The sequence below is a fragment of the Equus caballus genome, chromosome X, assembly GCF_041296265.1.
Source record: "Equus caballus isolate H_3958 breed thoroughbred chromosome X, TB-T2T, whole genome shotgun sequence".
NCBI lineage: Eukaryota > Metazoa > Chordata > Mammalia > Perissodactyla > Equidae > Equus > Equus caballus.
In genome coordinates this window covers 10,316,737-10,332,530 of record NC_091715.1, presented here as the reverse complement: position 1 = coordinate 10,332,530, position 15,794 = coordinate 10,316,737, and the positions used below count along the sequence as shown (strand labels likewise).

Sequence of the window (15,794 nt, the reverse complement as noted above, 5' to 3'; positions counted from 1 at the left end):
CTTTAGCAATCACTGAAAGTGAACTTGAAGTTGGTCAATTTCTCTGTGCTTCAGTTTCCTCATCTGCAAAATGGGGATAATATTCCTTCACCACTTTTCTGAAATCCCCAAAGCTCTGGAAACTGGAAGTTGTGTTGTGTTTGTTTTTTAAAAGTAATTTGTTTGGCAGCCAAATCCCACTTGACTGTAAAGATTTGGACAAAACCTGACCTGAACGGAATTGAGGATATTTATGGTCTTTACTTATCCCACTTACAATTTTCTTCCATTTTACTGCACAACTGTCTTTGATGACAGGCTGCTGCCCCAGCCCATTGGGACAAGTTCTATAATAGCTGTTCTACTTTTCAAAAGTACAACGATGTCTAAACTCCTAAACTCCCCGCTTTTAGCCGCTTCGCCCTGCTCAACTCGGCATCTACACCATATTCACAATATCTGTAAAGCACAGTGTCTCCAGAGCACAGCAAAGAATCCGGAGCTGTTTACGCCCTCAGCGAGACTCCAGTGTATTCCATGCTGGAGCATGGGGTTAGGTTCTAGTCCTAGCTCTGCTTGAGAATGTATGACTCTGGATTATGCATTTACACTCTGTCTGAATTTTAGAACTGAGGCTATAGTGGCAAGAAGAAGAGGGAACACACGAGATATTGAGGAAATAGACACTCCGTGGCTTGGCGATCTGGAGCAGGTGAGGAAAAGTCTAGGACGGCTCGGGTTTCTCTCTTGGATGGTGGTTCTAGTCATTAAGGTAAAGAAAACAATGAGAAACAGGTTTGGGAAGAAGCTTAATTAATTCCGTTTGGGACACAGTGAGTTTGAAGAGCTCACAGGACATCCAGTGACATCCTGTCAGTCACTGGATGCTTGAGTTTGGAACTCAGCGGAGAGGGTCTGCATCAAAAATACAGACTTCTGAGTCCTCAGCCTTAGGAAAATGGAAAGGGGGACCGTGTATAGGCTGGGAGGAATGGACTAATGACAGTGGGGCCCTAAAGAACAATGACTGTAAAACACAGGTAAAGAGGAGTCTGAAGGGAACTGAGAAGAAATGGCAAAGACAGAGAGGAGGAAAACCAGGAGCTAGAGGTGTCTTAAGAGGGAAAATCATAAGTGGACAGCCAGACAATATGGCTTCCACTGTGATGCATTAGGAAGTTGACTTCACCACCAATGAAGTATTTTTCCAAATATATATATTAATAGGTATAGATATGTATTGAGATATATGTATATCTTAAATATATTGCAAATATTTTTGCAAATATATATGTACACCAAAACAGAATCTAATCAAGACTCTACATTTAATTACCAATTTACAGGAAGTTTAAGAAATAGACTAACGTGTTAAAAGACTGTGAAAATACAATCAGCTAGGGGCCGGCCTGATGGTGCAGCGGCTAAGTGCGCACGTTCCGCTTTGGCGGCCGGGGTTCGCCAGTTCGGATCCCGGGTGCGGACATGGCACCACTTGGCAAGCCACGCTGTGGTAGGCATCCCACATAGAAAGTAGAGGAAGATGGGCATGGATGTTAGCTCAGGGCCAGTCTTCCTCAGCAAAAAGAGGAGGACTGGCAGCAGATGTTAGCTCAGGGCTAATCTTCCTCAAAAAGAAAAAAATACAATCAGCCAAATCCAGAATGTGGGAAATTTGATAGGATAGAAGAACTCAGTTTCTTCAACAAATGGACTTTTAAAAGGTGTGTGTTGGAGAAGGGGAGATGGCAGTGAGGAGGGACCGTTATGAGACGTGATGTGTAAACTTTGTATGCATCCTAATTTGAGCAAATTAATTATTAAAATTTGGGGGGAATTTGAATATGGAACAAGTGTTAGAGGATATTAAAGAATTATTAATTTTGTTAGGTGTAATAATTGTTTAGTGGTTATATTTTTTTAAAAAGCTCTTATCTGTTAATGACAGTGAATTCTTTCCTGTTGAACTCGTGATGTCTGGGATTTCTTTTAAAGTATTCCAGTGGCAGAGCATGGGAGAGGTGACAGTTAAAACAAGATCAGCAAAATGTTGAGAATTCTTGAAGCTGGGTCATGGAAACATGGCGATTCTTTATGCTCTTTTCTCTAGATTTGTTTATGTTTGAAAATTCCATAGTTAATTTTTAGAAAATGAAGTGGAATTTGAAGGAAAGAGATTAATAGCATTGTCACAGAAAGGTCTGGTAAACTAAGAAGAGAAAAGTAGACTTTGGCCTGACAATCTAGAAACCATTGTAATATAAAGACCTTAAAGCAATTTCAGTAGATAGGTGGGGAAGAAAACCAAATTTTACATCAAAAGCTAATGTACTGAAGGGAAAAAAAAAGGATTGGGGCATGTCAAAGGGACATGGGAATGAATCTGAAAGAACTCCCAGTAGGGGCCGGCCCACTGGCGCAGCGGTTAAGTGCGCATGTTCCCCTTCACCGGCCCGGGGTTCGCCAGTTCGGATCCCGGGTGCGACATGGCACCGCTTGGCAAGCCATGCTGTGGCAGGTGTCCCACATATAAAGTAGAGGAAGATGGGCACGCATGTTAGCTCAGGGCCAGTCTTCCTCAACAAAAAGAGGAGGATTGGCAGCAGTTAGCTCAGGGCTAATCTTCCTCAAAAAAAAAAAGAACTTCCAGTAGCCAAACTGGAACAATTTGAGCAACAAAATCTATAACATAGAATTGGATTGTGATGCAAAGTATAAAAGAAATACACACGAGTCCATACTGATAAAGGGGCAGAAGAAGAAATGGGGAGAAGAGACAAGTCTTCCTTACAGAAGAATTCTAAATAAGGTCTATAGATCCTGGCTCCTCTAGGAGGTGGACCTTACTCTCCCTCCCCCATTGAGTAGGGGCTAACCTAGTGACTCACTTCCAAAGAGCCAAGTATAGAAAGGGAAAAAGAACAGCTTTCAGTGGAGAAACCTGGCAGACACCCATTACCCAAGAGCTCCAGGCTAACGTCCCCAGGGATAAGCTCTGTGCATACCGTGTGCTACCTGATGTGATGAGAAGGCCACTTCACCTCTACGGTGGTCCCAAACCCGTAACCCCAGTCTAATCATTACACCACATAAACCCAAATTGAGAGACAGTCTACAAAATACCTGACCAGTACTCCTCAAAACCCTCAAGGTCATGAAAAGCAAGATCAGACAGAAACTGTCACAGAGGAAACTAAGAAGACATGACAACTCCTTGCAATGTGGGAATCCTGGATCGGATCCCAGAACAGGAAAAGGATATTAGTGGAACAACTGGTGAAATCCAGATAAAGTCTGTAGTTTTTTTTAATAGGAATGTGCCAATGTTAATTTCTTAGTTTTACAAATGTGCCATAATATGTAAAGTGTTAACAATACAGGAAACTAGGTGAAGGTATATAGGAACTCTGTGCGATCTTTACAACTTTTCTATAAATCTAACATAATTCCAAAATAAAAAGTTTTAAAATAAAAGCAGAAATTTAAGATTGATTTTTGCTAATTGTATGTATATCAGTTATTCTTGCTCCACCTTTCAAAGGGGGAAGATATATTTTTACTTTTCGAAAGAAAGAATTTACAAAGCCTTTTCTCTTTTGAGTGCTGTGGAATGTGACATCTCGGACACCAGAGAGACAAGACTGAAGAGAGAGTGAAGGAAGGATCCGGCCTTTGTTAGGTACTTATGTGAATAGTGCTGGACAATTTACACACATTACCTGCCTTGTTTCTCCCAACAACCTGATGAAGCATGAGCCCCAATTTTCTGATGAGCAAATTGATTCAAAGTAAGAAGAAGTGACATGCCTGATGGCTGGGGGTTGGGTGGAAATGGGAAGTGACTGCTAATGGGTGCAGGGTTTCCTTTTGAAGTAATGGAAATGTTTGGGAACTAGATAGAGGTGGTGGTTACACCTCACTGTGTGCTCAATGCCACTGAATTGTTCACTTTTAAATGGCTTCCTAACTGCCTTTGCCCTCCTACAATCCATTCTCAACACAGCTCCTACAGAGGTGCTTCTAAAACATAAGCCAGCTCACATCACTTCTCTGCTCCCATCTCATTTACAATAACAGCTCAAGTCCTTACAGTGTCCTTTAAGGCATGGCAAGATCTGGTCCCCTGTTATCTTTCTGACATTGGTTCACTTTCGTTGCCCACTCTCTCATTTCTCTCCAGCCCCACTGATCTCCTAACTCTTTTTCAGACCTTACTTCTCAGAGTGTGGTCCCTGGACCAGCAGCAACAGCATCAACTGGGAGCTCATTAGAAATGCTGTGTCTTGGGGCCGGCCCCGTGGCCGAGTGGTTAAGTTCGCGCGCTCTGTTACGGCGGCCCAGGGTTTCTCTGGTTCAGATCCTGGGTGCGGACATGGCACCACTCATCAGGCCACGTTGAGGTGGTGTCCCACATACTACAGCTAGAAGGACCCACAACTAAAATATACAACTATATAATGGGGGGATTTGGGGAGAAAAAGCAGAAAGAAAAAAAAGAAGATTGGCAACAGTTGTTAGCTCAGGTGTCAATCTTTTAAAAAAGATTAAAAAAAAAGAAATGCTGTGTCTCAAGTTCCACCCCACACCTACTGAATCAGAATCTGCATTTTAACAATTTCACATTTTAACCCCAGGGTGTTCCTCTACACATCAATTTGGGAAGCTGCGATCCAAAACAGCCTGGCACACTCCTGCCCCCAGGATTTTGCCTTCATCATTTCTCTACCCAGACAGCTTTCCCTCTAAGTATCCACATAAATCACTCTCTCCCTCCTTTGTTCATATGTCACCTTCTCAATGTCCTATTTAAAATTGCAACCCCTCTACCAGGATGGCACTCCTTAACACCCCTCTTGTCTTTATTTCCTCCTCTTTATTATCACCACCTGAAAATGGTGGGCTCTGGGGAGGAGAATCAGCTGCAGAATGATGGGTTATGGGACTACTTTTTTGAGTCTAAGTCTTGCAAAGTTATTTGACTTTTAAATTATGTGCATGTGTACCTTCCATTTGTTTGTTGAGATTTAAAACTGGCGGAGAGTCTGGTTCCACACATAAGGAGCTTGGGAGTCGCCACTCTATCCTAACAAGTAAAAAGCATTTGAACAAACTGAAAATCAACCAGTCTTCTAGGATCCATGAGAGAGGGGAGGACACAGAGCAAACCAATTCCCCCAAGATTGGAGAGACAGGTGAATACAAGGAGCCGTGGCTTACCAGAGCAGAGACTCTCCATGGAAGCCTCTGTGGGAACCAGTGCCAAGCAGGAAAACCTGAGCTGTGACTGAGGAAGCGCTGGAGGCTCAGTGTGGACAACTCTGAGAGTGAAAACTCCAAGGGTCTCGGTCATAGGGAGGCCCCCAAAGTATTGTGAGATTTATCTCCAAGAGCTTGACTAGATTCCCGCAGTAAATACTGAAGAACAATCCCCTCAGGTTTCCAGCAGGGGGAGAGGAAAAGGAACCATTTTGAAATAAGCCAGAGCACTCTGTTTTTAACAAGGCCTGTCCTCAGGGGAAACCAGTTAACCAGAGACTAACTGGCCTGGGGGTGGGAAATCCCCAACCCCAGCCATCTTGTGCCACCTAAGCGGGGAGAAAAAACTGAGAAGCACTTGTGAAGTTAGCAGTCCAGAGGCACAGGCTCACCTAAAGACAGAGAGCTAGTCACAGGACTATGGAACGCTTCCTCTCCCTCCACTCCTCACCACCACATTACTCAAGACTATTTGTATCAGTTCCTTTTAACCCGTACATGATGTCTGGCTATGAAGAAAAAATTACAAGGCATACCAAAAGGCAAAAAACACAATTTGAAGAGACAGAGCAGCCATCAGAATCAGACGAATCAGGAAGGTTGGAATTATCAGACTGGGAATTTAAAACAACTATGCTTGATATGCTAAGGGCTTTAATGGAAAAAGTAAACAGCATGCAAGAACAGATGGGCAATATGAGCAGAGAGATGGAACTCCTCAAAAGAACCAAAAAGAAATGCTAGAGATCAAAAACACTGTAAGAGAAATGAAGAATGCCTTTATGGGCTTATTAGCAGACTGGACACCTGAGGAAAAACATCTCCGAGCTAGAGGCTATATCAATAGAATCCTCCAACACCAAAAAGCAAGGAGAACAAAGACTGAAAAAAACCGAAACAGAATATCCAAGGACTGTGGGACAACTACAGCAGGTGTAACTTACACATAATGAGAATATCACAAGGAAAAAGAGAAGGGAACAAAAGAAATGTTTGAAACAACAATGACTGAGAATTTCCCCCAAATTAATGTCAGACATCAAACCACCAGATCCAGGAAGCTCAGAAAACACCAAGCAGGATAAATGCCAGAAAAAACTACACCTAGGCATATCATTTTCAAATTACAGAAAATCAAAAATAAGAAATCCTGAAAGAAGCCAGAGGAAAAAACACCTTACCTGTGGAGGAACAAATTCTTCTCAGAAACCATGCAAGCAAGAAGAGAGTGGAGTGAAATATTTAAAGCATTGAGAGAAAAACCCCGCCAACTTAAATTCTGTACTTGGCGAATTTATCCTCCAAACAGGAAGGAGAAATAAACTTTCTCAGACAAACAAAAATTGAGGGAATTTGTTGCCAACAGACTTGCTTTGCAAGGAATGTTAACAGACGTTCTTTAGAGAGAAGGAAAATAATGTAGGTCAGAAACCCAGATCTACATGAATAAAGGAAGAGCATCGGAGACGGAATCAGTGAAGGTAAAATGATTTTCTTTATTTTTAACATAAGGTAAAATAATTACCTTATTTTTCTTATTCTTTTTGTTTCTCACTTCAAACTTTAGTTATTTTCGTGCAATTTCATTGTTCAAGGTAGTATGGATGTGTTAAGTGGAACAGGAACAGCTTCTATCTTATGTAATTTTGTCAAATTCAAACATGACTCTTTGGCCACTTTTTCTAAAAAATATTTTCTTTACATATCTTGATAAGATTTTTTCTCCCAGAACCTTTGTTTAAACCTTCAAGTAGTTTGGAAACATTCGCCTATTTGCTCATTCCTCTGGGCACAGCCTTTCAGAGCATTTATCCCACCTGAACCAAAACTCTCCGTTCTCCCAGCTGGTGGTAGGGCTGCTCGATGGAGGTGATCTCAGAGAAATGAGGAGCAAGCAAGCTTTGTAAAGGACTGCTAATTCTCTTCATTAGTATGCTGCGATCCACTCCAGCTTCTGCAAAGTCAGACATGCAAGACAAGTACTTGGCAAAAAAAGCAGGACTCTAACTAGTGTAAAAATAGATTTTAAATAAAATAGGATCTCTATAGGAAAGAGAATTACATTATGCTTTACATTCCCACTCTTGCTTTAAGATATCTGTATATATAAGCCCAAGGGGGACTTATGAAGTTGATCTGCCCTGAGCAAAAATTGAGACTATCCGAGTACATTTTTTTGCCAAGTTACAGTTAAGATTCTTTGGGAAATGCTGCAGTACATCCCACAAAAATGGATGGTGGTTAGCAATACCGTTCGCGTGTTAACAAGTAACATGCACGAGATTTAGGTCAAAGGGGATGAGGCCTAATCCTCGGCTAAAAAACAATTCTGAGATGTGATCATTTGAAAACTTTGGCTAACCATAAAGCAGAAAACAAAACCCATCGTTTAATAGTATGTCTGTCTTGTTAACCTATCCAGCTACCTCTTTTAGAAGCTAAATTCCAAAACAAGTCTTACTTTAATTTTTCTATTTTTTTAATTTTTAAAAATGTTTTATTGAGACATGATTGACATATATTAGTTTTAGATATACAACATAATGATTTAATATGTATGTATATATGCTGTGAAGTGATCACCACGGTAAGTCTAGTTAACATCCATCACCACACACAGTTACAAATTTTTTTTTCCCCGTGATGAGAACTTTTAAAGATCTACTCTCTTAGCATCTTTTTTGGTTTTGATGAGGAAGATTGGCCCTGAGCTAACATCTGTTACCAATCCTCTTTCTGCTTGAGGAAGATTGTCCCTGAGCTAACATCCTTGCTAGTCTTCTTCTATTTTGTATGTGGGATGCTGCCACAGCATGGCTTGATGAGCGGTATGTAGGTCCACGCGTGGGATCTGAACCTGCGAACCCTGGGCCACCAAAGCGGAATGTGCGAACTTAGTCACTATGCCACTGGGCAGGCCCCAGCATCTTTCAAATATACAATATATTATTATTGACTGTAGTCACCATGCTGTTCGTTACATCCCCAGGACTTACTTCTCTGATAACTGGAAGTTTATATCTTTTGACCACCTTCACCCATTTTCCCGACACTCTCCCCTTGTCTCTGGCAACCACCAATCTGTTCTCTGTATCTATGAGTTTGGGTTTTGGGTTTTTTAAGATCCCACATATAAGTGAGCTCATACACTATTTGTCTCTCTGTCTCACTTATTTCATTTAGCATAATGCCCTCAAGTTGCACCATGTTGTCACAAATTGCAAGATTTCCTTCTTTTTAAAGGCTGAATAATATTCCATTGTGTGAATATGTGTGTGTGTTTGTATACACACCACATTTTCTTTATCCATTCATCTGTCAGTGTACACTTAGGTTGTTGCCATTTCTTGGCTGTTGTAAATAATGATGTAATGAACATGGGGGTGCAGATATCTTTTTGAGATAACGATTTCATCTCCTTTGGATATGTACCCAGAAGTGGGATTGCGGGATCATGTGGTAGTTCTGTTTTTAATTTTATGAGAAACCTCCATACTGTTTTCCATGGTGGCTGTACCAATTTACATTCCCACCAACAGTGTACAGGGGTTCTTTTCTCCACATCCTTACCAACACTTGTAATCTCTTGTCTTTTTGATAAAAGCCATTCAGACAGATGTGAGATGACATCTCTTTACGTTTTGATTTGCATTTCCCTGATGATTAGAGATGTTGGGCATCTTTTCATGTACCTGTTGGCCATTTGTATGTCTTCTTTGGAAAAATGGCTATTCAAATCTGCCCATTTTTTTTTTTTATCAGATTATTATTATTACTTTGTTTGCTATTGAGTCGTATGGGTTCCTTATATATTTTGGATATTAACCCCTTATCAGATAGATGGTTTGCAAACATTTTCTCCCATTCCATAGGTTGACTTTTCATTTTGTTGATTGTTTCTTTTGCTGTGCAGAGCTTTTTAGTTTGATGTGGTCGCACTTGTTGATTTTTGCTTTCGTTGCCTGTGCTTTTGGTGTTAAATCCAAAAAATCATCTCTAAGACCAATGTCAGGGAGCTTATGCTCTATGTTTTCTTCTAGGAGTTTTATGCTTTCAGGTCTTACATCCAAACCTTTAATCCATTTTGAGTTGATTTTTGTGTATTGTGTAAGATTATTTTACTTTTTTCTTTTTCTTTTTCTTAATCTAACAGATAAAAGTTTGTTCAAAATAATAATAGCAACACTGTATTCAATTATGTATGCTTGTGTATATATCTTATGTGTATGTACATATATACATATATATGCTTATGTATGCTTACCTATAAGCAAAATAAATGACAGTGATGGTACAAGGGCTTGGTTGGAGGAATTAGGATTATTATAAGGTCCTCACACTACCCGTGAAGTCATATAATGTTATTTGAAAATGGACTTGGATTAGCTGTAAATCTATATTGCAAACTCTAGGACAACCACTACAAGTTGTAAAAAAAGAAATATAACTGGTATACTAAGAAAGGAGAGAAAAATGGAATCATGTAAAATGCACCAAGGGTAGAAAAAGTAGAAGATAAAAATAGGAACAAAGAACAGTAAGAAAGAGAGACAAATTTCTAATATTGGAAATGAAAGATAGGACATTACTACAGATCCTATATAAATTAAAAGGATAAAAGGAATACTACCAACAACTCTGTGACCATAAATTTGCTAATCTATATGAAATCAACCAATTCTTTGAAAGACATAATCTGCCAAAACTCACACAAGAAGAAATAGATGATCTGAATAGGTCTATATCTATTAAAGAAATTGAATCAATAATTAATAACCTTCCATAACAGAAAGCATCAGGTCCAGATGGGTTCACTGGTCAACTCTATCAAACGTTTAAGGAAGAAATTATACAAGTCTTTACCATCTCTTTTAGAGGATAGAAGCAGAGAGAATACTTCCTAACTCATTCTGTGAGGCCAGCATTCTCCTAACACCAAAACCAGACAAAGACATTACAAGAAAAGAAAACTAAAGACCAATATCTCTCATGAACATAAATGCAAAAATCCTCAACAAAGAATATATACAGATGGCAAAAAAGCATATGATAAGATACTCCATATCCATGTCATCAGGGAAATGCAAATTAAAACAATAATGAGATGTCACTACACATATATTAGAGAATGGCCAAAACCTAGAACACCAACAACAACAAATGCTGGGGAGGATGTGGAGCAACAGGAACTCTCATTCATTGCTGGTGGGAATGCAAAATGGTACAACCACTTTGGAACACAGTTTGGTGGTTTTCTTATAAAACTAAACATACTCATCCCATACAATCCAGCAATCACACTCCTTGGTATTTACCCAAAGAAGTTTAAAATTTATATCCACATAAAAACCTGCACATGAATGTTTATAGCAGCTTGTCAAAACTTGGAAGCAGCCAAGATGTCCTTCAGTGGGTGAATGGATAAACTGTGGTACATCCAGACAATGGAATATTATTCAGCACTAAAATGAAATGAGTTATCAAGCCAGGAGAATACATGGAGGGAACTTAAATGCACATTACTAAGTGAAAGAAGCCAATCTGAAAAGCTACGTACTGCGTGATTCCAACAACATGACACTCTGGAAAAGGCAAAACTATGGAGACAATAAAAAGATCAGTGGTTTCTGGGGGTGGGGGCAGATGAATAGAGCACAGAGGATTTTTAGAGCAGTGAAAGTACTCTGTACGACATTATAGGGATGGATATATGTCATTATAAATTTGTCCAAACCCATGGAATGTACACCACCAAGAGTGAACCCGAAGGTAAACTATGGACTTTGGGTGATTATGATGTGTCAATGTAGGTTCATCCTTGATAAAAAATGTACCATTCTGGTGAGTGATGTTGATAGGGAGGCTATGCATGTGTGGAGGCAGGGGGTGGATGGGAAATCTCTGTACCTTCTCAATCTTACTGTAAACCTAAAACTGCTCTAAAAAAATAAGGTTTTAAGAAAAAACAGCCAGAGAATGGACCCCAAACTAAGGACACTTGGTTCCAGCAGAAGCTGGAAAAGGGACAATCCCACCACTATGCCACTGCTCTGGCTATAATGAACTCAGGTACTGTGTGTCACGGAAACAAGGAGGAAGAAACAGCCTGGGGGTTTCAGTGAATGTCAACCTTCATGCTTACAAAGCTCTGAGATAAAGAGCTAAGCCAGATGTGGAATGTCCGTATGCAATGAACTGTAGGAAAAGAAGAAAGGAATGCTCATGGTTGGTTGGATGTCTGAAGGAATGTTTGCCTCATCAGTGCTGTGCACAGATATTTCCAGTCCTTCTTCCAGACAGCGTAGGACTGTACTTGAGAGTTTCCAAGCCACACGACTTGCTTTGGCCAATGAAATGCAAGCAGAAGACTTTAAGAGCCTGTGCATAATTGTTCCTTCTTTTTCCCAGGACCCAGCAATGCCAGCATTTGGATGATGTGAAGCCCTGGATGATGAGCCCCGTCCGTGAGTGAGGATGTGGAGGTGTCAGCATCCAGCTACCCACATGGTAGTGTAGTCCCACAAGAGACCCTGTAGTGTGAGTGAGAAATAAACCTTTGCTACTTAAAGCCACTGACATTTTAGCGTTGTTCCCACAGCCCAACCTTGCTTCTCCTGACTGGTGCAGAGAGGGACTACTGAAGTGGGAGATGCGGATTTTCAAAGAGTCAATAGGGATGAGGCTTAGTAAACAGTCACAGCCGTGCCATCTCCTCTATGGGGAAATCCTAACTCACATTGATAGGATGCCCACTCTTGCTGAAGGGTTTCAAGTAGCCCACAGATATGCTCTGTTTGGCCAGGATAGTATTTGTTTAAATGTTTAAACCTGCAAGATGGGGTATGTTTGTGATTTATTCCCCTCTTAGCTATCGTCCCCGCTACCCCCTGTTATTTACAACAGCCTCACTTGACTCATGTACTCGTCTGCATAGCTCTGGAGACATTTGGGTTTGCAACCCTTGGTGGTCCATGCATCAAACCCATTGAGAGGAGAGGATAGCCATTATCATTCTCATTTAATAAACAAGAAAACAGAGGCCCTGAGAGGTCAAGGCTCCAACAAAGACAGAGCAGGTCAATGGCAGAGCAGGACCTGGACTTCCCATGGCAGAGCTCCCGATGCCTCTGTGCAGGGCAGGCTGCAGATACACTACCTTGGAGACAGCTGCCTTCTGCCTCTGCAGTCATCCTAGGAGGCTAATCCATTGATTGCGTATTCTATTGTCTAATCAGCCCACACACAGCCTGAGTTTATCACCAAGCAAATCCCCATTTGTTTTTAACAGGAAAATCACGCCATCCTGAAACGCCTTGAACCAAACTCTGCAGTCTCAACAAACAGCTTGCCTTTTAAATCCACAAGCTACACACAAATCTCTTTGCATCCTTTCAGCCAAGCCATTGCAGCTCTTCTCCTCTTTAACTCTGAACTTTTTTGTGATAAAGATAGCCAAGTAAAGGAAATTAAAGAAACAACTACAACGAAATAGCTCCAGGCTATCCTATGAAGCGCAAAAAGCAGAGTGCGGAAGAGTATGTATGGAATGATCCCATTTGTATAAATAGAAGAAAAAGTAAGAAATATATATTTACATGTATTATGTGTATTTGTATTTTTATATATGCAAAAGTGTCTCTAGGGATAGGCCATGAACATTATGGTTGTATCTGGAGAGCAGACTGGGGGTCAGGAGTTGGGGGAGCACCGTCAGGGCCCTGTGCACTCAGGCCCTGCCAACCCAACCACCGCCCTCTGTGACTTGGCCTGAAGGCTCCCTCTGGCCACAGAGCCTTCTCAGCCCATGCTCTGGACAGGTGGAAGTGCTCGAGAATTAACACCGCCTAGGAGCAACTGTCAATCAATGACTGATGGGAATTGGTGGAGAAATACACCAAGTCCTTTACCTCTTGGGCGTGATGATTCTGAGATCGTCAGTGTGTGCTGTAGACTGGCTCCCAGAGTTCCCGGCATCACTCACCTCCAGGTGCCCACAGTGCGGACACGCTCCCTTCTGGCTGCCTTCCTCCCCTGTCTCACTTCCCCACTCCCTTACCCTTCCAAATAAATTCCAGACCCATCTCAGGGCTGTTTTCTGGAGGAACAATGCTGTCTAATAGAAATTTCTTCAATGATGGAAATGTTCAATGCACTGTCCAATAGAGTAGCCACTAGCCACATGTGGCATTTACTATTAAATTACTAAAATGAAATTAAAAATTCAGTTCCTCAGTCACACTGGCCACATTTCAGGTGCTCAACAGCCACACAGACGGCACAGAATGGAACACTTCCACCATCACACGAAGTTCTGTCGGACAGTACTGGTTTGCAGTTGGCATTGGAGGAAATGAATGTAGATTTGTGCCATGTGCATCAAGAAGCAGGCAGATGTTTTTAGAGGGGGAAAGGATATGATCTCCCCTCTGTGAGGGCCTCTGACATCTATGTGTGGGGTCTGTGTGAAGCGTGACTCTGACTCAAGTATTCTCCTACTCTATTGCCTAAACTGTAACCCTTCCTGTGCTCAGCTAAGGGGCAGGCTGCTGCTGGCCCTCATGGCATCTTTATGCAAATAAGACCAAAGCGCCCCGCTGTCCCAGTGTACGCAGCCCCATGCCAGTGCACACTGGACTTCAGCAGTGCCACCCAGCAGGGCCCACCTACCAGCTCTGCACAAATCTAGGCAATGGGCTAGGCTTTTGAATTGTAAAGCCAGGAAGAGGTTCTTCATTGCTCTACGTTCTACATTTCAACCCTTCCCTTGGTAATGAGTACAGACAGAATGGCAGGGCTTGAATTTGTAAGTTGACAGAAAGGCCAAAGGATAAAAGAAATATCAGGAACAACAATTTAAAAAAACAATAATACTGCAAGTCAAAAATATGGTCTTACCATATTAGTATGAATTTTCAAATAGCTCAGATATTCTACTAAGGGAATTAATGGTTTTCCCACCTGTTTTTTTAATATATGACTGGACAATGACCTGGTTATGTGATTATGCCCATTTAATGACAAATATGGGTCTCTCTAGTCTGTTTAACTGTAGCAATACTACTTACGAGGATGATGAAATTCATGGCTGCATAGAGTATCTGAATATCGTATGATACCATCTATATGAAATGTCCAGAATAGACAAATCCATAAAGACAGAGAGTAGACTGGTGGTTGCCAGGGGTTGAGGAGACTGAGGGGGAAAGGGAACGTTAATGAGTATGAGATTTCTGGGTAATGAAAATGTCCAAAAATTGGTTGTGGTGATAGTTGCGCAACTCTGAATATACTAAAAACCATTAAATGGTACATTTTAGATGGGTGAATTGTATGGTATGTGAATTATATCTCAATAAATCTATTACAAAAAATGCTAAGAAATACAAAGAAGGTCTTATCTACAGTGAGAAGGAAATTTTACACTAAACCTCTACAACTCTAATCTTTGAACACCTCAGCACTTTTTCTAAGTTTCTATCAAATATAGACAATAGCCTCCCAATCCTCCGTGGTAAGATTTTTTCCCTTCCTAGGTAAGCTTGAAGTCTCAAGCTGCTCTTGCTCGGAGTACAACAATTTGCACGAGTCAAGGGGTTCTATAACCAGTTCTACCATTTTTCTTTTGGACATCATGGCACTGGAGACAATCTCTTCCATCGTGAACGCTTTTCAACTTTTATACTTTCTTTCCATGCCCTTTCTGTGAACAGATGTGACTGCAATCCTGCAGTGACTCAGATAGTATTCTAGTTGTCTCGGCTTAAGCTAGTGTGCCTAATTTTCCTGATCTAGATATTCCCTTTCAGGGAAATCAGAAACTTTTGAGGACCTGAAACGTCAACTCTCTTGACTTGTGAATGCAAAGGTTAGTGGTGGAATCTGTTGCTTATTTGACAGCTCCCTCTCCTGCCCCTGGGAGAGGTCCTTTATCCTTTCAGGCTGTATTGCTTGAGTGCTCACTAAGTGTCAGGTGCTTGGGATCCAAAACCAAGCTTCTGCCCTCAAGGAGCTGCAGTCTACCTGGGGATACAGGTGAGCGCTCAGTCATTCATTGACTCAGGGAAGGGATGAGATCCAGAAATAGAGAAAATAAGAGTCACCTTTGGGCTTTGGAGTTCCAGAAGCCTCACACTCAGGAGGGATAAATGGAACTCGTATGCACAAATACCATAGATATTGGAGAATATGAGATAAATTAAAACAATGCTTTGTCACCCTCAGCCACTCCTCCCCACCAGACAATGATTCCCTGGGGGAGACAACTGTCAGAGGGGCAGTTAGTTATTTGTGCAGAGATACATTTTAGGTCCTGCACAGCCTCCCCCGGAAGATCCTGGGACAGGAGAGGACAGAAAGAAGCTGTGGCAGATACTATTGGTTATCCTGAACCCTGACAGTGTTCAGATATTGGGTGACAATGTGCTGAGCTCCTGGGAATGAATCATGATTGTTCTAAAACAGCTGTGGTAGTCCTGCCCTTTGCCAGTGCGTGGTTTAGGGGGCGCCATGTGACCCAGTTCTGCCCAATGAGTTGTTAAGAAGAAGGATTCTGGAAAGAC

General features: G+C 41.4%; 1 long non-coding RNA gene across 1 annotated transcript; it reads left to right on the top strand.

Annotated features, from left to right (window-relative positions):
- The first annotated feature begins 6,608 nt into the window (after positions 1-6,608).
- On the top strand, positions 6,609-14,549 carry LOC138921751 (uncharacterized). The gene is made up of 3 exons (XR_011434599.1): positions 6,609-6,716; positions 11,644-11,742; positions 12,524-14,549. It is a non-coding gene; the product is annotated as an uncharacterized lncRNA (long non-coding RNA).
- The last annotated feature ends 1,245 nt before the right edge of the window (positions 14,550-15,794 follow it).